This window comes from Bactrocera neohumeralis, chromosome 4 (assembly GCF_024586455.1).
Source record: "Bactrocera neohumeralis isolate Rockhampton chromosome 4, APGP_CSIRO_Bneo_wtdbg2-racon-allhic-juicebox.fasta_v2, whole genome shotgun sequence".
In the NCBI taxonomy this organism is placed as follows: domain Eukaryota; kingdom Metazoa; phylum Arthropoda; class Insecta; order Diptera; family Tephritidae; genus Bactrocera; species Bactrocera neohumeralis.
Window position 1 is genome coordinate 2,081,649 of NC_065921.1, and position 22,612 is coordinate 2,104,260.

General features: G+C 40.0%; 1 protein-coding gene across 7 annotated transcripts in view; it reads right to left on the reverse strand.

Annotated features, from left to right (window-relative positions):
* Positions 1-22,612, reverse strand: part of LOC126756348 (uncharacterized) — a 174,860-nt gene that overhangs the window by 32,467 nt on the left and 119,781 nt on the right. For 2 of the 7 annotated variants that reach the window (XM_050469348.1, XM_050469343.1), the window contains one exon: positions 6,703-6,804. The exons of the other annotated variants lie outside the window; for them this stretch is intronic. The gene's annotated coding sequence lies outside the window, so the exon portion shown is untranslated. The remainder of the gene's footprint in view (positions 1-6,702; positions 6,805-22,612) is intronic. 7 annotated transcript variants of the gene reach the window in all.

Here is a 22,612-nt window from a genome sequence, read left to right on the forward strand (position 1 = left end):
TCGTTCGTTTGTGGAGCGTGAGGAAAATGTAGTAAAAACAGCAGCAACTTTACCATTTCGCTTGAAGGTCGCTTGGCCGGCCACTTTCAATGCCAGTCGCCACTGCTGAAGGCTGGCGAGAGTGAGCTCGTCTGCAGCGCGCATTGTCTGTGGCACAGTAGGCTATTTGATTATATATCCATATATGAGCGTTTAGGGATCGGCTTTTGGCATAAGCTTTGTTGACTCGCCAATTGGCTCTAAAGTCTTAGTCCCAATGAAGATTTAATTGTAATTGTATGGTAAATAGTAAGAAGCATGCTAAGCACTATGTTTTTAGGGTAAATACATTTAGGCTGGCTGCAAACGAAACTGCAATTATATGGCGCCATATATGTATGTCTGTGCCCAGTTTTTGCAAATAACATTGTAAGAATGGGAGCTCATTAAATGCTGGCTTAGTTAAGGCATAGTGAATTTTCATCCGAGAAATTTTTCATATTAAAAAAACATTTTTATTTTACTCGGATATCGCAACTGCAGCTACCGGATTCCGGCGGTAATCAGTACATGAAGATATTCGTTACTCTCTCTTTCAATATCTAAAAATTTCGAAATTTCCCATCATAGCAATAGAAATAGTTTCTAAAAATTTTAAATCTTTTCGCCCACATTCTCACCGTTAAACCAAAATGTCCCACCCAAACTCCTCTATGATTCATTTTCTTCGTATTTTGTTATGCAACTTCAGTGCTTTTGTTAATCCCTTCTCCTTTAACACATTACCCTAATTAAAGTGATGGCAAAAATGATTGATGTGTTTGATAAGGTCCAATCGGCCCAACCCCGAAATTCGATCAAGAAATATTTGTTGAGAAAATGTTTTTTTTCTTGAGTAAAACATTACTCCACAAAAATATTACATTTTTGTAACAGAAATTGTTCACATTTTAAGTGAATTACACACAATAGTAAGTACCGTTATGTGACGCTGCACGTCCAACCGAACATGAGCTGCGTCTGTGTTCGAAATAATAACAACACTTTCGCTATCGCGTGAACGCCATTAAAGTCACACAACGAAAAAAGCTGTCGAGAAAAAAACGATTAAGAAAAGCCTTATGAAATGGCGAGCAGCGTTGAAATCTTTCAGCCAACACAGCGCCGTAGTATGTGTGTGCGCCTGGCAATCGGCCAAAGTCTTCTGACAGCCGACCAATCGACATTGTTCAATGAAAATTCAATTAGTTCGCTGGTGTTTACTGCAACCATCGGTTTGGCAGCTGTTGTGTGAGTAACGAGAGATAATCACAATGGACTGGCGAACGAGACTGTGATATACTCACTTACATAAATTGAGAAATATTGGTCTGCGAAGAGATTGGAATATTTACGGGGATAACAAGTGAATAATTTGGAAATCATTTGATGGAATATTAAATGTGATATCTTAGAAGATGCATATTTTCAGTAAAACAAAAAACAAATTTTGAAAAAATATATAAAAATACTAATTATGATGAAATATTAATAGAATAACATAAGCCACGGTTTTGATCCGTTTAGAAAAGGCTGGCTACAAAATGAAGCTCAAAGTTTGGGTACCACATGAATTGTCTGCGAAAAATTAAATGGACCGAATTAACATCAGCGATTCTTTGCTGAAACGAAATTAAACTGATCCATTTCCGAAGCGAATGGTTACAGGAGACAACAATAATGTGCGAAAAACATCATGGTCCAAGCGTAATGAAGCTCAACAAATTTTCGCAAAAACAGGATTGACGCCTCGAAAAGTTAAGCTGAGTGTTTGGTGTAATTGGAAAGGAATCATCCACTATGAGCTGCTCCAGCCTGGTCGAATGATTGACTCTACATTTTACTGTCAGCACCTGATGAGAAATTGAAGTAAGCAATCGAAAAAAACGGCCAGAAATGATCAACAGAAACGGCTTCGTCTTCCATCAGGACAACGTTAGATTACACACACATTTGATGACTAAGGAAAAACTGGGAGAGCTTGGCTGGGAAGTTTTGATGCATCCACCATATAGCCCTGACTTTGCACCAACGGACTACTATTTGTTTCGGTCAATGCAGAACTCTCTCAATGGAGTAAAGTTTGCTTCAAGAGAAACGTGTGAAAATTACTTGTCGCATTTTTTCGCCAAGAAACCGGAAAACTTTTATATGTATAGTTTCTTATGTCTTCACCAAATGTGTAATAGTTGTCTGCAAAATTTTCATGAACAAAACAACTTATTTGTTCCGAAGCTAAAGAGAGGGAATAAAAATATCATAATTTTAAAGCAGATCTCTTAATTTAGATGAAACTTTAAAAATCTTTCCCGTATTGGATCTTGTCTTTTAGTTTACAATCATAATTATATAGTCAGTATGAACCCTTATAGCGCTTTCATAACCACTTTTAAGGTATTACTTACTATTTTATACAGAATTTTTTTTAATTAAAAAATCGGGTAATAAAAATAATGTTTTATTTAAAACAAAAGGTGAAGATCAAGTTTTGGCCGCTGAAGTAAAATTGATGCTACAAATTCTACACAAGAGACGAGAAGTCATCGATAAATTTAGTAAATACAGTTAGGACTCAAATTTGAACTCAATATAATCGAAAATTGAAAGAAAGCTGCGAAGGCTTCAACGTCAGCGACCAGAGCCAAGCAGCAGCCATTAAGGCTATAGAGAGGCAATTGAGTTGCCAATTCAATCATTTACAATTCGCTTCGCTTGCAACTGGCCATCGAGCAAATGCCGAATTGCAACCTTTACATTTTTGTGCGACGATTTTCTATCACTGCACTTTCGGACGTAGTTGCTGGCCTCAACTTTTATTTTTAAATTAGATAATATAAACTTTTCCACTTTTGATTTTTCGAGAGTACTTTGCTGCTTGCTTTCTGCGATTTTCGTTTTTCGCTTTTGCTCTGCCTGTATTTTGGCCAGCGATTGCGCCTTCATTCTTTCTGGCTTGACAGCGAGTGCTTGGCTGGTGAACGCTGCGCCGCTGCAATAAAGCGAATGTTGGCCAAAAGCCAATCTAATAACAGAAATTGAGAGCAATAACTTCGGCGATTGGTTATGGCGTTGCGAGGGTCGCAGAATGTGCAAGCAAATGTAACGAAAGTAGAAAACGCTCACATTAAATAATATAATGAAAAGTTGAACGAAATCGCATGAAAACCACGACAACAACAACAACACGCTTTACCGTTTGGCTAAGTGGCAAGAAGTTGCAGCTGTCAAAGGGAGTGTGCGCTGCGGCTGTTGTTGGTTGCCGGCTATGCTGGCACATGATTTCACTCGGACGCTTGTTAGCCGAACTGCGCTGCCGGCTGCCGCGTCTGCTTCTACAACCGGCAACGGCTGTGTGCGGCACTTGTTGGCTCCTTCACTGCTTGCTGCTTGCTGCATGCCACAACGCCACTGCATCTAATAGGCGCTCAGGCAGCGCCAATGCTTGCAGCAAGAACCGTCTTGTGTTGCATTCTCTTTGCTTGTTTGTTTGTGTTTGTGTGTGTGCATATCTGTATCTAATCGCTTGAACGTTTTATTAAATTACGCTATAAGTATTCCTTTTGACTTCTTTTGTTTGTTGTGCTGGCGCATTGTGGCACTGGTTGCACGCTTGCAACATTAAAGTCAAATCAAAGTTGTTGCATCATTGTTTGCTGAACTCGTTTATGCGATACTTTTGTTTGCTTTCGGCTTGATAGCCGCGCGCACTGCTGACTGTTGACTGCTGTCGGTACTTTGTTGTTTTCGTTGTTGCTGTATTGATTGCAATAGCTGTAACTGTGTTGCGCGTTGTTGCTTTCACTGCGCGGCGCTGCAAGTTCACTTATGAAGTTGATTAGCGTCCGAGTGGCTTTCCTTTTCCTGTGTCTCAGTGTTTCAGTCTTTCGGTGTTTTTGTTGCCTTTATTTTCAGTTATTGCCGTCATTAATGTTTGCAACTTTTTGTGGATGCTGTCGCCGCAATTGCCGCTGCCGTCGCCGCTGTCATTTGCGCCGTCAAGCGTGACCTTGCTGGCTGGCGAGCTTTGTGGCGTGTGGCTTTGGTCTGGCTTTCGCCTCGCTGGTGGCTGGTGGTTGCTGGTTGTTGGTGGCTGTGTTGGTGCGCCTGCCCTTTCGATGTCAAGTTCAAGGCCAATTCATTTGTGGCCACGGTGCGGCAATGGCGCTGCACAAATAAAAAATGCATAAAAGCGAAATATTTACAGCAACATAAACGTCAAACACAATGGTTCCTGATAGCGACTCGCACACAATGCAACAGGAGTGGCTTGGGGCAAGGCGCATAGCGGAGGCATCGCCTGTGCGCGCTGTCGATCTTAAAAATGAAAGTTGCTTACCGCTGGTCATAATTCAAGCGCAACAACAACAAAAACACGTGCAATGAAATGAAATTTTGTAAAAGCAATAACAACAGCGCGCTGCATAAAACTGTAAGCTCATGCAACAATGCTGTGTTGATTGCTTAGCTGCCCTTTTCGGCTCTTGGCCTCTTGGTACAAATGCACTTTTTAAAGGTTGCCATATATTTCGCCTTTATTGGTTGTATTTGCCGTTGTGCAACAAGTTCGTTATCATTGTGGCGAGAATATTAAACGTCTTCTGCCTTTGTGTCATTGAAGATTTATATTGTAATAGGGTGTTGTAAAATGGTCGGTGGCATTATCGCATCGAATTCATGGCACAACAGTGTCCCATAGAATTGCGAGTGTACAGCAGGCCCGAAAGGGAGTCGGTGGATTACTTGTGTGCTCACACTTATTTAACTAGAAATATTCTTAATGGAGAGGTCTGCACTATGAAAGCGTCGACGTCATTCCTTGATGAAAACATATACGAAGTAGTGGAACTCTTGGTCTATATATTATTCAATACTACCATATATTCGTGCCATCAACAGAGAGCGTAACTTACTTCAATAATCCAAACTTACATGGGAAAGCTACTGTCCTTTTAAGTCTTATTTTAGGTATGTCTTCTACTCAAATGTGTCGAAATTTGTGCTTGAAAACGTACTATTTGGGATCAGAAAGCTCTGTATTATCAAATCAATCATAAATGAGGAACGCTACAACAGCTTGAAGCAATAAAAAACCCCGTATTTGCGACTAGACATGAGGCAATAATTTTTCATCATTACAATGCTCGACCTTCTGTTGCAGATCGGTTAAAAACTATTTGGAAAACAGCGGCTGTGAAGTTTTGTGCCCCCCCCTATATAGCCAAGACCTCTTTCCATCTGACTACCATATGTTCCGGTCAAAGCAGAACGTCCTCTCTGGGATATGACCCATAACAAGTTTACTAAAATTTGGCTTGAATGTTCTTGACCGCCAAGCCGCTGCAGCTCATTAAGAGATAGCATCTACAGAATGCCAGGAAGATAGGTAAATGTTTTAGCTTCAGTTGGGTAAGAATGTAGTTTAAGACCAAAAAGAATGTATATTGAACAATCAGAAGGCTGCAGCCACCTATTCTAATAAAGCGGTGGAAAACTAAATAAAAGGGCGACACAATACGAAAATTTTCAACTTTGTAAATTTCTCTAGAAAATTCGATGTAAGTGCTGCAAGTGAAATCCGAATAACCAGTTTATATTCACAAAACCGCTTCCTTTCACGGGTCAAAATACGGAACAATAAGCATTACACAATACTGATCTAAAAACGGATATTTCCACTCGGAATCAAAGTAGCTATCTTAACCTTAGTCGACTCGAGTTACTTGAGCATATTTGCTCTCACAAATATTCATAAAATAGCAAAAAAATTTATTAAAAGAATTCATAAGTATATATGTATGTATGAACGCAGTTAAAAAAGACGATCGTGAGAAAAGACTCTGGCTCTGTGACAATAACAAGATTTGAAGACCATAATTTGATTTATTAAAACTTAAAGAGACTGCAGTTTGACTGAGAAAAGTGTGTAAACGGCCAGCAAACAGCAACAACATGCAAAGTACGCAACGAGCGACGTGAGATGGCGGAGATATGTAATTACAACCGAGCCGCGCCGTAGCAACTGCGCAAGCGTGCGGACACGGAAGTGGGTTAACGCTGCTAAACGTTTTTATTTTTCCATTTTAATTGTTAATTTGCGCGATGTTTCGTTTGTTTTACACGGCAGACGTGGAACGAGAGCGAAGAAGCGCTGACTAAGACAAAGAGGGGAGTGGGCGGGGGGCGTAAGATTACAAGATTCGCTGGAAGAATAAAACCGCAGTTTTGTGTATAAAATGTGATAATGACGAAGAGATGTGGGAAAGGTTGGCGCGGCTTGCCTAAGCGAATGAAGTGGGAAGAATGAAATAGAAATCACGGCAGTGAAAAGCGTCAGCTCCGCAATGTGCTCGGCTGCTGGTATGCCTCGAACCCAAACGGTAGCAGACTGGTCTCTTCGGTCTCGCTTCTCAGCCCATCATTTATTTTATTACTTTCACACACACACACACATACACACAAATATGTATATAGTACATTTTTGTCATTCGGTTCAGTTAGTTTTTATGATCGAATTAATTTGAAGAAATATGAAATGTGACGATTCCAGCTTATTTGCGGCTGTGCACTTTCGTTTAAAAGTATTATGCGCAATTACATCCACGCACACACACACATGTGTTTGATATGTGTTTGTATAGAGCATAGAGAAAGTAATCAGTAATTTGTGTACTTATTAAGAGTTACTTTTCACTTGCGGCTGAACGGCACTGTCGCACGTATCGTTGCAACAACTTGGCACTGTTGGTGTGTGGTCGCAGTGCCCTCCTGTCTGTGGTACATACGAACCTGCAAAGAGAAGAATGAAATCATTTTTAGTGTGCAATTATCTTTATTTCTCAAATATACGAGTTCTTGCTTAATTTTAATCGTTTCTTAATCCATTAACCTCATTCGCATAATGTTTGCATTACGAAATGCGCTTGCAACATACGAAATTCGGCAAAATGAGATAACTCATAATGTCTTCTCCAAATTCGGTAACAAAAGCTGTGGAGATTTTTAAAAGGTCTGCTTATCTTCAGTCCGTTTTATTGGCCAATAATATTTCGTACTTAAACCTTTGCAACGGTGAAGTGTGCATCATTAAGGAAGCTGCTGCTGCCGCTGTGTTGTTGGTTGAGTATACCAAATCGAAATGTAAATATGTACTGAGGAGTTAGTGAGGCAGCTTTGCTTGGGTCTATGTAGTTTATATTGGGTAGTCGAAAAAGTATTTTCGTATTTTGTCAATAGATGTCGTTGCAGTGGTATATCTCCAGTGCTACCAATCAAATTGTGTCATAGCATAAAGTGTTGAAAAGGTGAGATTTTAGGCTTCATTTAACCAAAAAAAAAATTAAGTTACAGCTGTTCAAAAATGAGTGAAAACGAATGAAGAAATTCGCTATTTTTTGAAATTTTTGTGTACAAAAGGAAAGAATGCTACGCAAGTCACCAATAAAGTTTGTGAAGTTTACGGAGGCGATGCTGTATCAGATCGCACAAAAATGGTTTGCTCGCTTCAGTTCTGGAAATTTCGTTGTGAAAAATGCACCTCGCTCTGGTCAACCAATCGTTGAAGAAGTCGATGCAATTATGGAAATGAATGACCAGGACCGTCACATAAGCAGCCATGACATCAAAGCCAAGGTACTTAGCATTTATCATCAAACAGTTTTGAACCATTTAAAAAAGGCTGGCTACTAAAAGAAGCTCAATGTTTGGGTTCCACATGAATTAAATGGACCGAATTAACATCTGCGATTCTTTGCTGAAACGAAATGAATTCGAACCATTTCTGAAGCGAATTGTAACATTGGATGAAAAGTGGATCAAATACGAAAATAATATGAAAAAGATCATGGTTCAAGCGTGGTTAAGCTCAACGAATGGTCGCAAAGCCAGCATTGATGCCTCGAAAGATTATGCTGAGTGTTTGATGGGATTCGAAAGGAATCATCCACTATGAGTTGCTTCAGCCGGGTCGAACGATTGATTCTAAACTTTACTGTCAACAACTAATGAGATTGAAGCAAGCAATCGAAAAAACGGCCAGAACTGATCAACAGAAAGGGCTTCGTCTTCCATTAGCACAACGCTAGTCCACATACACTTTTGATGACGCGGCAAAAACTGGGAGAGCTTGGCTGGGATGTTTTGATGCGTTCACCGTATAGCTCCGACCTTGCATCATCGGTCAACCATTTGTTTCGGTCAATGCTAAACTCCCTTAATGGAGAGTTGGCTTCAATAGAAGCCTGTGAAAATTACTTGTCGCAGTTTTTCGCCGAGAAACCAGAAAAGTTTTACACTCAAGGAATTTCTCCAGCGGAAAAATGGCAAAAAGTGGTCGAACAAAATGGTTCATACGGGGTTCGAAGTTCATTAAAAATATAAAAAAACAATAAGTTGAAGTTTGATAAGAAATATGAAACTACTATTTCGACTACTCAATAAATATTGAGGAGTTAGCAAGGAAACTTTGCTTGGGTTAATGTAGTTTGTATAATATGTCAAACTCAGTCCATCCTTTGTCAAACAAGTGTCATTGTTGTGAAAATCTGCGAGAATAATTGTGATTGTTGGGGTCGTCACGTCAAGATAAGAAAGCTTAAAGTTTTTAAGAACATATTTTATTATTACCAAATTTATTTTAGGTAAAGCTTTCAATATTCTCAGCTCAGTGCATAAAGCAGAGAGCACTAACTTACTTAGTATTCAATTTCTCATTTCTTTAACCTGGCTATTCGTTTCTTTTAATATAAGATACTTAAAGACAATGAGTTCTTCTTAATGAATCTATTGCATTTTCAAGGCTATAAAATCTATTTTAATTAAAGCTTTAATAAAATTCGAATTTTGCATGCACTTGCGATTTGCGGATATTTTCTTGGAGCTCATTTAATTCGATGATTCTGCAAATTTTGCCTAACTTTGCACCAAAATTTGACACTAAAGAAGCAGAGTCCACTAAAGAGCGACTTAACGCTGAACTATTTGACAGTTCGGCTGAGACAAAGAAAGACTTGGCGTAAAAATAACGAAAGATTGTTAACGATGCACCGCCATCTTTTATTAAATTAAATTGTTCCGAAGTTATAATAGTTTAGACGAACAAAGGCTGAGTGACGTTACCTTGATTTTGACATTGGCTTTTGTATGGGGCGGCGGTGGTTCGGCGCATGGCACCAGCAGAGTGATTGAGACCAACCTCATTTTCGCATTTAACATACATTTAATTTTTGCCAAAATGTTTCAAATCTTTTACAGCTTCGATTTGGTTTCGCTTGCAATGACGCGCATTTGCAAGCGCTGCTCGAGGTGTGTACGCAAGCGCCGTTAGCTGCTGGCGTCACTCGCGCACGAGTTTGTGCTTCTTTGAGGGCCTGTGCTACACTTGCGGCCATAAAACCGCACTTGGTCTATTGTATATTGCCAATTTCGGCAAGTTCATTGCGCGTCGACAGGTCCGTAAGAAAAGCGGCTGCGTGCCAGTTCACTGCGTGCTCGGCAGTTTAGTTTGTCGACCGTAAAATAGTGTGAATTTTATTTGATTAACCAAAAACAGCAAGAGCAATAAAGTCCAGTACCGAATGACTGAATAATGCGCCGGCGCAAAGACCAACGAAGAAGTCGAACGTGAGCGCTATTTTCTGAGCGTGCGAAAATCGTTTGCAAAGCAAGAAAGAGGCGCAAATTAAAACGAAATTACACATTTTAGCGGTGTTTGCAAATACTCCGCTTATTTGGCTGCACCAAGTTGACCCTGAAAAGTGAGCAGGGAAATATTGAAGGCGAAATCTAATTATAAGTGTCCGAGAAGGCTTGTTGCTTGTTGCTCATTGTACTGTAAGGCATGTAATTTGCAATTCAGTAGCTTCAGCTACCAATACATCAATTTTTTTCCCAAAATTTGGATGCTTTGATTTCATAGGCGCCATCGTCAGAGTTTATTACAAAATCGCATTCTTGTAAATATTAATTTATGCATTTTATATAGTTCTGTATGTAAATTAAACTTAGGTTACACTCAGTGCAACAAAAGTTGGAGACTCTTACACACACGTAGAACTGTGCATTTTATCTGGTTAACATGAAATCAACAACACCAAAGGACCATAAATTGGGGGCCTGTGCACCTCTGTTGAAACCTAAGCACCGCAGAAATTAGAAATCATTGACAGCTAGGCGTGTTGCAAACTGGTTGTCTTCGTTTTAATTAGCTTCTCTGTGTAAAATAAGTGCAGCTCCGTGTTTAAGATTGCAACTTAATAATATTGTTACTAAACGCCGTGAAAGCACATTACACATGCACATGCATAATCGCGGAATAATGTGGCAAGTTCAACTTGTCTCTGGACTATTTTTAGTAAGTGAAAAATAATTAAAGGAAAACACGCTATCGGCTGCCACTTTGGATGCCGCACAGCTGTGAACACGAGCAGCATGACGTTGCGGTAGTTATGAGGCAGCGTCTCTGCCTTTGCAAACGTGTTCTGGCGAGTAATTGAGGAAGCAGGCATTTAGTTGCACTAAATTGATATTAGCTCTCATTAGTTATTAATTCTGTGGGAAGCTGTGGCGTTGAGCAAAGACTTTTCGCGCGCGCACACACACACAAATATATATGCATACAAATCAGACAAGATCGTTGCGTTTGTCTTGCTTCTTCATCGAATCGGTTCTGGAATTACGACTGGCGTTGAATGAAGGGATACTGCAGTAAATGGAATTAATTTAAATTATAATTTAGGGGCAATTTGCAGCTCATGCTGTGATTTGCATATAACTGACAAAGCTTCAAGTTGCATTTTTTTAAACTTTCGCTAAAAATAACGCTTAAACGCAGGATAGAACAGCAGGGCGTAGAATTGAGTATCTCAAAAAGTTGTCTATCAATTTGTAATCCGAAAACCTTATCCAAAATTTTTACCACATCATACTTGGATTGCATGAAAAAAGCTCTTCGCTAATATTAAAAAGAAGGAAGTAACATGAATGTGGCACTTTGTGTCTTTGCTTTGCCTGTTGTATCGCGCTTTGGCTCGCAAACAGTTCCCCACATTTCATCAAATCAGCTGAGTGACGGATTTTCTTCGGCGAGCCCTCACACGCCGCAGAATTGTCATCATCCAACTCATCGCCAAGTCAAATCGTTGCAAATTTAGCAGAACAGACATCCGACAAGAAAATTGCTTCGCCGCCACACCCAGTGACAGACAGCGGCTTGCGCCAAAAGCGGAATCACAAAACCGGCAATTAACATCCCACGCCCGTTGTGGCTTCAAGAAAATCAAGAGAAAATTAAGAAAACCTCAGCTAAAGGCAAAGCGCTGCAATAAACGAACGAAACTATTGGCAGAGGGAGAGAGTGTGGCTCGGTGCAGTGCGGTGGGTAGCAGAAGAAGCGGTTGTGTTGCGCTCGCAGACAGTGTGTTGCCAATCAACGCTGCGTCGCATTTTCGTCTTTTTGCACTATCAAAGTAGGCAATCAAAATGCAACAGTGCGCGCTGCACCCACGCGTCGACACACTCTCGGCTGCAGCGCTGAGCGCTGAGCGCTGAACGCTTTCGGTGACAATTTCGATGCCGCAGCCAATATGCGCCGACAATTTGACACAATTGTCAGACGTAAGGCTCCGTGCATGTTGATAGCTCATTATGTTTCGCCGGATCGAAATCTGCACTAAGCCTACATAAACTGGCTGCGTAAAGGGAGACAAGATAAAGTAAGTTTGTGTGTCAAATTAGTTTCTGAGCAGGAAATCTGCATAGCGGAGTTGGCCGATTTAACCGAATCTTGTCAATATTTATGCAAATACCTTCGTATATGTATGTGTATACAACTAACACACTGTGTGAGGGGAAACAAAAATTTTTATAATTATTAATCACACAGTGGAAGTGTTAAAAATAATCCAATGATAGGAGGGATTGTTTGATATTTTTGAGACATTTTTCTTAAGGATTCATCAGTCAGAGTTTTTGTATCAGAATTGCTTTGCTGGTTAAAAAGACGATGGAAGTGTGGAACAACTGTTCACTGAACACAGCACCGATAGAAAAATATTGAGTTGACTGTCTTACATTGAAAAGAATATAAAAGAAATCGTTGATAATTAATGTTGAATCGGCTCAATTTTAATTGTTTTTAGTTTCTACTATTCTTGAATTTAACAGTCGAAAGAGTTCATTTATCGAAAAACTTCCAACGATTGATTATTCCAGTACAATTCCTCGTTAAACCGTAGAATCTAATCATTAACGAGGCGAGATCTCCAATTGAAGCAACGCTCCCGCTTATATTTTCGACGCCTCCTCAAAAGACCCGTAAAATAGAGACGCATTTTAAATAAGCCAACTTAGTTACATAACTACCAAAAGTTTCTCCAATATCGAATACTTCTTCTTCTTCTTGTTTGGCCGAGGGTCAATATGGACCGAGAACACGAAACTTCGTCAGTTGCTTTTTTCCTTAGCGAGCTGTACATCCCAAGTGCAGATAGGTCGCTATGCACTTCGTTCTTTCAATGGATGCATGGGTGGCCTTGCTTCCGTTGTCTACCATGCGAACGACATGGCCGTTGAATTTTTATGCGCTTAACTATTTTCACGTTGCCATATAGCTCTTTCATTTCGTGGCTCTATTTTTTTCGATACACATCGCTCAGGCGGACGGCCAAGAGCTGCAAACTCGGCAGAATTCTGCCGCTATAACAACAACAACACGTCTTCAAAGTTTTTGCGAAAAACAGTTCTCTCGAAAGCTCAAACTCTTGTCATAATAGGACTGGAATAATAAAGACTTATGAGCGTTGATTACGAGACCAGAGAACTTAAAAGTACTTTTAAAGTTTTAAAGTTCTCTGACGAGACCGAATTCTTCTCTTCAGTAGCACAGTACTTTTAGAGTAGACTGACTGTGCCACTGCTGTTCAGATTAGCGGTACATATTACTTTTCCAGCATTACATTGTAAAAAGGCGCATGAGAGAGAATCACCCTGTCTAAAGCTTCGTTTGGTATCGAACGGCTCGGTTCTTCCATCATAATGGTTGTGTTCAAGGTCATTCTGCATAGCCGTGTGAGTTTCGCTGGGATGCCAAATTTAGACACGGCGTGGGTGAGCAGACCTATCAGTGCTGTCGAAAGCGGTACTCATAAGGCCCAAGCAGTTTATATACAATGGACTTAAGTCTTTCGCCCAATACGGCCGAAAAAACCTTATACGCGATATCAAGTCTACTGCTTCCGCGATAGTCGGCGCAAACTGCATGATCTCCTTTCTTGAGATTAGGACAGAGTACCCGTAGTATTGGGCTTGTATTCTTTCCAACAAATCATGCCGCATTTAGAACATGCACCTTTCCAGCGCGTCGCCGCCGATATTAAACATCTCAGCCGGTAAACCATTGGCCCCTTGGACTTCGCTGTTCTTAAACCGCTTTAGAGCTGTTTTCACTTCATTTTGGTCGAGTGGCGGGCGCTTATTTCTAAACGTCTTACATATATAAATACAATCTAATTCGAAAACGTTGCTAGACAGTAGTTTTTGAAACACTCTCGCTCTAAGCTGAGACTTTTACGATGAAGAAAATGTGATTTTTTCATATTTAATTTGTTCAGATTCGTCATAAAACTGCCAGTCATTGTTTCATTTCAGAAAATTCAGAAATACTCATACCTACAGTTTAAGCCTAACTTCATTAATCTCAACACGTTTTGATGATTAGCACTTCTGAAATCCCACAGAACAGATCTAATTCTTTCCACAGCATGTCAAATAAGCTCTTCAAACAAGAAATAATTAGTTCATGTCTAAGATCATCATCTATCAATTCTCATGCCAAGCACCATTAACTTTCTAAAGCAATACAGTTCAAGGGGCGCGGGCAGAGGCAAGACAAGTGGATTTACTCTGCTAATCGAGAATATATTTTCGATTACTAAAAATGCTGAGTGAGTCAAATTAGTTATGGGCTCACTTTTCACCAACCCACCAAAGCGACTATTATCAACATAAAACTGCTTGTCTATGGACTGGAAATTTACCACAGCTTGGTGTTGCCACTAGGCAAATCCACGGCAGCGGCAAGGCGCTCTCCGCTTTGGCTACCGTTTAATCACTCCCAATAAAGCTTTTGTGATTTTGTTGTAATAAATTAAGAAAGCGGCAAAGTGCTGCAGTCAAATACGTTATGTACGTGGCATGGCGGAGCGAGCATGTGGCGCCACAGCCAGACAATTTTCTTCACACTCACCGGCGAAAAGATGCAACGCCGTGCAGCCGCAGTGCAGAGGCTTCCGTGAGCCGCGCTATAATGGAGATTAGACAGTATGTTATTTTCGAATTTGCTGCTTCGTTTGCACCGCGAAGCGTCACTGCAACACGCTTGTTGCTGCTTTCTTTGTTGTCGTTAGCAAAGCAATTTTCATTAGAGACTCTGCTGTGCAGAACAGCGGCTTCTGCGGTTACCTTCAAGACGGTAGCTCTATGTTATTAATTATTAAATATGGGAATGTTGGCAGCTGGCTTTGCACAGCTTGCTCGTTGTTGTTGTGTTGTTGAAGTGCTCACTAGTTCTAGAAGTAGAAGGCCATGTGTCGTTGGTTGTTGCGCGTATGTGGACTTCTGTTTTTGTATTTTATGGGATACGTTTTAATTAAGTGGCAACTCAAGTACACGCCAATTTGTTAAGAGAGCATTAATTTTGATTACAGACCCTAATGAAATAAAAGCGAGCCCAGAGCAGGCAAAAGGTCCTAAAAATAGAGAATTAGAACTTTTATCAGCGAGCTCATTCCGACATGCGATTGGGAATCTTTTAGCTCCTCTTATGGCAAGTGTGAATATGTATACATACATATTTATATTGTATGTAAGTATATACTTGTATAAAAGAAAGGTAGAAATGTGCTAAGTCTCAGGACTCACTTCCACCAACCAAAGTATTAACACCCGAGTGTTCTTCTCAAGCTTCTTGCCTCTAAAAATCAACAAACACGAGGTAGAAACTCGCTTAAAAAGGTGTTGGTTGGTGATTATGTTGCCATTTTGATGTCACCCTTCGTTTCGCACTTGGACGGTGCGCTCGTCACGTTATTTGGTTTTTGCGAAAAATGCCAATTTAACTGCTTCGTGGCAGCAATAAAAGGCAACACTTCGAGATGATTGAAAATCACACGAAAAACAAGAGAAAGATCCCGCAGTAAATGCGAATGACGACGAAACAGACATTCACACAGCACGCCCGCAACCGAAGTTGCCTTTGCATTAGCATTTCCTGGCTTTTGGTGTTGCGAATGCCTTGGCATTTGTATGTTTATAATATAACCGTTAAGAATGAGGAATAGTGAATAGAAACCTATTAACTGCGACAACAGCTGTGCGGGAGCGCAGCGTGAGGGGGTGTATTGCGGTGGGGACCATTAAAACTGCGACCCTTTGTGCCCGCCACACTCAGCTGGCTGTCGATGTGGCTGTCATTGCCCTCGGCGAGGCTGCAGTCAGCGAAAGAAGATTTGGTTGACTGACGCAGGCAAGAACATAAACTATTCGCGCAGTGAGATGGATCGAATGGCCGACTACGTCTTCAACTCCAACTCCGACACTGAGCCACTCCGCCACCGTACGTGTGTGTATAAACACGACTGAGGCGGCAGTGGCAACAATGACGCGCTGATGCAATAGGGCGGCGGAGGCAATCGCACATTGAACTTATGCAAACAAGCTGGAATCAGCAAAGCCAAAGTCAAAGCCAAAACTAGAGAACCAAAGTCAGAGTCAAAACCGAAACCGGAGTAAGAGCAATAGATTTGGCCAGTGGAGCTGCGGGGCGGAGTAAAATGCAAATAAAGGTTGGCGCTCTAAGAAATATGTAGCAGTCGACGAAAAAGTGCGCAAGAACTTCAAGATTTGTGATGCACCAATGCAGATTGGCCACGGCACTGTATGTGTTTTTGCGCGATCTCGGCACTTACTTGCTTGGTTACTTTAGTTAGTTGCTTGCATAGTTCGTTGTTTCGTTGCTGCAACAATTGCAGAATTTGCTGAGTGCTGAGTACTTTTTGGCTGAATCTCGCTTTGGTTTTAGTGCTTGTTGTTGTTGCGGTTGCTGCAACCTCAAATGGTAGTAAATCTCCGCAGTCAGCCAAGCAACTGGCAACTGGCAGCTCGCTATCGTTTAAGTTGTATGCAGCGAGCGCGTACAATTTTGCCAGCAACAATTGGAGCTTGCCACAAATAAAGTCTATTTTCAGTGCAAAACAACTTTTTGCTGGTTTCCATTGCCGCCACCGCTGTTGCACGGTCGTTGTTGATTTAATGTATTGGACGTGCATTGGCAACGGCCAACCTCAACAACTGCCAGCACGTGTAGCAGCAACAGCGGCAGAAGGTGTAGGAGTCAACGAACTCGTAAACTAAGGAAGTTATTGTGCAGCTTAACGTGTTTGTCTCTATGCCTGCAATTGCACCATTCTACTTGGTTCTTGCGCCGCCTGTTGCACTTTTATTTTTCGTGCCGCGTTGTCGCCCTTTACTGGCGCATCGGCCTTTGCTAACTCTAACGCTGCGCGCCGCCCCAACCACGCACCTCCCGCTCTGTCCGCAAGCTCCACCGCTGCTGCTCGTTTCTAGTCGCAGTTTACCGCTTATTCTTCGCGCACGTTCGCCTGTAATTCGCTGTGAAAATAATGGCCATGCAATTGCTTTGTTACTTTGTTTGCCACGGAGGACTGTAACTAAAGTTTGTGGCGTGGCGGCTGCGGCGCGGCGCTCGTCGTTCGCTGTGCGCTTGAACCCTTTTAATTGATTGATTTCTGCGCTTCATCTGCCACCCCCCTTCTCCGCACAGCCGTTGATCCGAAACACATGTCCATGAGCTTCACTGAAGCGCACCGTACGTGACATGGCCTCCACACACATACCTCGCCCTCTTGCAGTCGTCTGCCATTAAAGACAGCAAAAAAATTCATTAGCATTTGTAGAGTGCAATTATTTTGTCTTTTGTATAAATATTCTTATTCTTTTACATTTTAATAGCTGAGTAAATCGCTTTTGTTGTTGTTTCGAGAAAAGATCCGATCAGTTCGTTGGTAATGACGCTTGTCGTCATTGTTCCATTTAGTTGTTTGCGAAGTCTGATTATTCGCCAATTTGCGCTGATGCATAGAATTAGACAAATAGTTGCCCTGAATTCCAATCACAAGTCGTATCTGGGTGGAATATCTTTGCTTTGGCAGAAGATTTGCATAAGCGTCCCTTTCAAAACAAATATATTTCGCAAAGCAGTGTTCGATCTCAGCAAATAGCCAATCAACTTACATACTTGTACATACATGTGACAAAGATTTATAAAATCTGCCTTTTTATTGGTGTATCAAATGTATAGCCGGAAGAGGAAGAATTATTCGAATAATAGAGAGTTCACGTCGCAACACAAACTCTGCAACAATTTTAGCCTCTTTTCAAGAAGTCAATATTGCAAACAAACTCTGTGATTTTAATATAACCTCCAGAGTAAATCTCCCAGTGCAACGCATTAAACTTTAAGTTTCTGACTTTTTTTTTTTAAATAGGGAACTTCGAAATGGATCACCCTTCTATTTTACGACTATTATTATAGGTTACTGTTATAGGTTACCAAACTTAACCGTATCCGTGTTTATGACGTAACTCTTCGAAATGCTGATATTATGTGAGCGTCCTCTAGAACTTAACTCTCAGCTAATTTTCCTCATATGAGAGGCATAATTTAGCAGGGTAACTATGCAACACCCACGTAGGTTGAGTAATGGTAACAAATCACAGTATCCAAAATTACAAGATAAAGATATTAGAAACGTACTCTTCGGCATTCTGAGTCATGGCAGCTTCTTATACTTCAAAAGTTAATTAAAGAACATTGAGTACTTAAATAACTGACTTTCACAGATTATGGATTTACTCATAAGGAAGCTACGACCTTTTACAAAAAACGGGTTGTGTGAAGCATTTTATTTTCCATAAATGAACCATGAATATTGTAATGCAAGGAATTTTACCATTAACCATGAGCAGCTACTTATTATTAGCGTTATTATGACAAAGTCTTTCTAACTTCCTTGTACCCACTTCTTTTTAAGGAAAATCTGTTGTGGGCTTTTCAAGGGAACTGCAAAAATTATTAACAGTACGACAAATATCTATTTGTGAGCTGAAGACACAATTATTACATAATCCGTGGCATACAACTACAACATAATGCTGCACAAATACACAGACGAGTACATTGCTAAACACACTTACACAAGCAATTAGGCATACATGAAAAATAGAGACAAAGAAAAGGCGCCTTACTACCAGTGGAGACGAGTCAAAGTCATTTATTCGTGTTCTTACAGAAAACACTAATAAATTAATAAGTGTCTTTCTTAACTACAATATTAAATATGGCTTTATAAGCTTTGCGTTAAGTCATTAGCAAACTTTTGCGGCTTGAACATTCATCAGTTTTGTTTTTGTTTTTACCGATATTCACATTCTGCTCGACGCACAAATTTAATTATACACCTGCACTAATATGTATCTGCTCGCCTAATAACAAATCTGCACTTGACCCTCAAAACCACTTAATTGCCGGGCAGGCGGCGGCTGGGCTGCGTTGAAAACACGAAAATCCGAAGATCAGCAGATCAGCAGAAGCCGCAAAAACACACACAAAACAATGGAGTTTGCAACAACAACACAGCAGCAATGGAGAATCGAACTGAAATCCGAAAACAATTAGCTTTAGTGTGTTTGTTGTTGCTGTGATCGAATTCATAGCTAATACATAATTTCATTGCGTGATTTTCGCACATTATTTTGAAAAAAGTTCAGTTAAATTTCCGCTTCAAAAGGAAAACGAATAATTCGAATAATTGCTAATAGAAGTTGCACTTTGCTACACAATATTTCAACCATCGAATGCTAGTTGAAATATTCAAGAAATATGATAAGGTTTATTATTAGATGGAGATTTAGAATTGTTCGGACTGTAAGAAAATTAATTTTTATTCGATCGAGGAGTAATTAGATTACATAACTAGGTACATCATTAGTACTGCATTAATTGTCTGGGCTCTGAATTAATTTTCTCACCTCACTTCCAGCATAATTTAAATTTTCACTGATTTTAATGAGTCTTCGGTTTACATATTCATTCAGCGAATATCAAAAGGCTAAGGGAAATCACGAAGTGTGCGGCTAATTTCGGAATATTTAATTTTAAATAGCCAATATACGAACTCTAAGCAATCACTTATTAGTAACTGTTTTGTTTATAATTCGCATTGGTCACCCTGACACACATCTGTGATTATTCGCAGGCGGGGAAAATTATTGAAATTAATTGAGAGAGAATTCATGCACCACTGACTACCCCAGACACCATGAATTTTCATGAATAACAAACAAATACGATAAATTTAAAGCTTGTGTGTGTAGTTGTGTTGTTTACTTTTCATGGAGCTTTTATCATAAATACAATAAATGAAATGAAATAAAATAAAACAAAATAATATAAAAATAAAAAAAAATGAAATTAAAATAAAACAAAGTAAAATAAAATGCAACAAAATAAAATAAATTAAAATAAAATAATAAAATTAAATAAAAAAATAAAACAAAATAAGAACAAATAAAAAAGTTGGCATCTATATCCAACAGTGGTCCGTTATCTGCGGTTTCGACTAATGAGTAGCTTTTTGGGAAGGAAAGGACAGACAGGTGGCCCTGTATGTACTATATATCGCATATACTTTATTCAGGCTATAAAAACATCATCAATTATTTATGCGATTTTTACAACAGTTGCCCTAACAGCATTCTCGTTTACATAACTACTTCGAATGACCAATACTAATCGGTGACTGTGATTAAAAACAACCACAAAATGCTTAACCTTTCGTCACAATATGTTAGCGTCGTGTTAGCAAACTGTTTTGCATTTAATTATTCTACGCCAGCATAACTTTAATGGTACTTGCGCAAATTTATGCCAAAAGGTTATGGAATTTCTAAAAATAAACAACTTGCTAATTATAAGCAATAAAATATTTTACAGCAGCATTGACTAACATGCAAGTCGACACACACTTGACTTGACAGACGGACACGATTGGCAACTGTGAATTGCATATAATCATTCCCGTGCACGATTAACTGCGCATAACACATTCAATGTTGCAGCTGCATCACCTTTGTCCCAGCTAATTACAAGCTTATCTTGTATCAGCACTCGCTACTCAGTCAATTCCACTGATAACCCTGCACTTGTCGGCTGTGCGCATCTCGTGTAATTAAAGCCGATGACGGCCCACAGGCGGAGAAGTTGTCGAGTTGTCGGCGAAAGTGCATACTCATCTCTTTTTAATACCAATTAGTAATGGATGTTCTTTGTCAACTTAAAAATTAAATATTTCTTCTTGAACCTTTCTAACTTTGTTTTTGTAATGACAACCTTTGCATTATTTTGTAGAGATGGAGAAGTTGTGTTGGGCATAATTCAAATATTTCACCTGGATTATAGGTACCTTCTCTAGAAGGGCAAACCGAGATTTCTATGATTATCTGAGTGTGATTACCTGCAATGAAAGAACAAAAACAAAATATATTAACTAAATAGTAATCGGTAACAAATATTTTTCTTATATAAATTAGTAGCTTCATTATAAAAACAGTTTTATGACTTTATGAAAATTTAATGAGTCTCCTTGTCTTCTTGACATAGGACAATAACTAATTAACAGCTTATGTATTTGTTCCACATAGGTTTTTTAATAATTACCGATGCGAGCATAAATATACTTCTAGTTTCACTCTGACTCCGAATTTGCGTGTTTTGCACTCAAGAATAAAAATATTTCTCAGGGAACACATATTTGGAGATGAAGTTCATGTAAGTTAGGAAATTCTCTGAGCGCCATTCATTTGAGAGTGAACAGAAATGATTCTTTTACATATGACTCAAGTAGCTCATGACTTCCAGTCTTAGACCAAGTATTTTCTGGATAGCCAAAGAACATCCGTTTGAAGGCGAGCTAAAGTGAGAAGGCGAAATATCCCTCCCCAGGTCCAAAGAAGTAGAGGTTTTTCTCTTCCTCTGCTTCCCCCGGCGGGTACTGCGTCGAATACTTTCAGAGCTGAACTATCGTCGTATATCTCGTCTATGCCTCTGCACCATATAGCAGGACGGGGATTACAGAATTTGGTCTTTGTTCATCGAGAGACGACTTTAGTTCTCAATCGCCTACGCAATCCTGGTGACAAGAATTATTCTGCGCTGAATTTTAAGGCTGACGTTGTTGTTGGTGTTAATACTGGTTCCAAGATAGACGAAATTATCTACGACTTCGAAGTTATGACTGTTAACAGTGATGACTGTTTCTGTTATTCCGTCTTGCCCTCGTTCATTGCTGGATCCATATGCTTCGTTTTCTGGAGGAAGTAGAACTGACGGCCCGGTTGTTAAGGCCAATGAAGGCCAATATCAATGTCATCGACTTACGTCAGCAGCTATAGACTCTTATAGAACTATATTACTACCAAAATTGGTCATAGTAACCGTAAACGAAAAGGCCCTTATGACAGGGTATAGGTCTCTCTTCAAGGCTGCAAGCTAAGTAAAGCGCTGTAAAATTTAATAAAATGTGTCTTGAAATTCATTAAGTAATCTTCGATTTCACACGCGCACATACGTCACATACATATAGTTATAAGCACGTACATATACAAGCAACTACGACAAAATATAAGCGAGCATAAGTACAACTAACAGCGCTGAGCTTATTTAATATTTCTCTGGCAATCATTTGCACCATTTGACACACCTTTAAATGGCGCAAGCAGCATTTCATACACATAACTGCATCTAGGAGCACTTATGCAACGCTTGCAATGCTTTTTTAGCGCTGGAATATTGATTGTTGCAGGCGGCGTGCTGCAAGTCGCGCCGTTTGTCGCCGCAGCAGCCGTCTTGGCTTAGAATCAGTGGCAGCAGCAGCTTTTTTGAAAAACACCAGACTTCATATCGTCCACCATCGCAATTGTGGTTTATGAAATTGATTTGCTTTGTCTCCCCAACGCGTTGTTGCGCTACTTGGCGCGTGCCCCTTAAGTTTGCTGTGCGTCACTAAGGCTTTTATCTGCCTGATTGACGCAGTGAGTGACGGACCGCTTGATTACTAATAAGATTAACGCAATTTGTTTCCGATTTCTCGTCTTTTGCTGGAAAACGTCAATTTGAATTTTTATGATTTATCGCCGCCGTTTGGTGCATTTGATTGATTGCAGCGGCGACGGACACAGCTTCGGCGGCACACACAAACACATTGACGGAATTTTGTTCAATTGCAGTGGACTGGAATTCACTTCTATGTTACCCTAAAAGTGTCAAAGGGTTTGATGGATTTCGCAAGCAAATGTAAAAGCTTACTCATACATTGTTGTTGGCGCGTAGACCACTGTTATATGTTAACTGCATGTGTGCTCATTTACTATATGTGAGCGTGTGTGTGCTTTTGTTTTGAGACTTGGGAGCGTTGTGTGTATATTTGCTCTTTTGTTGTAAATTTGTGATTTATTGTGACCTCAA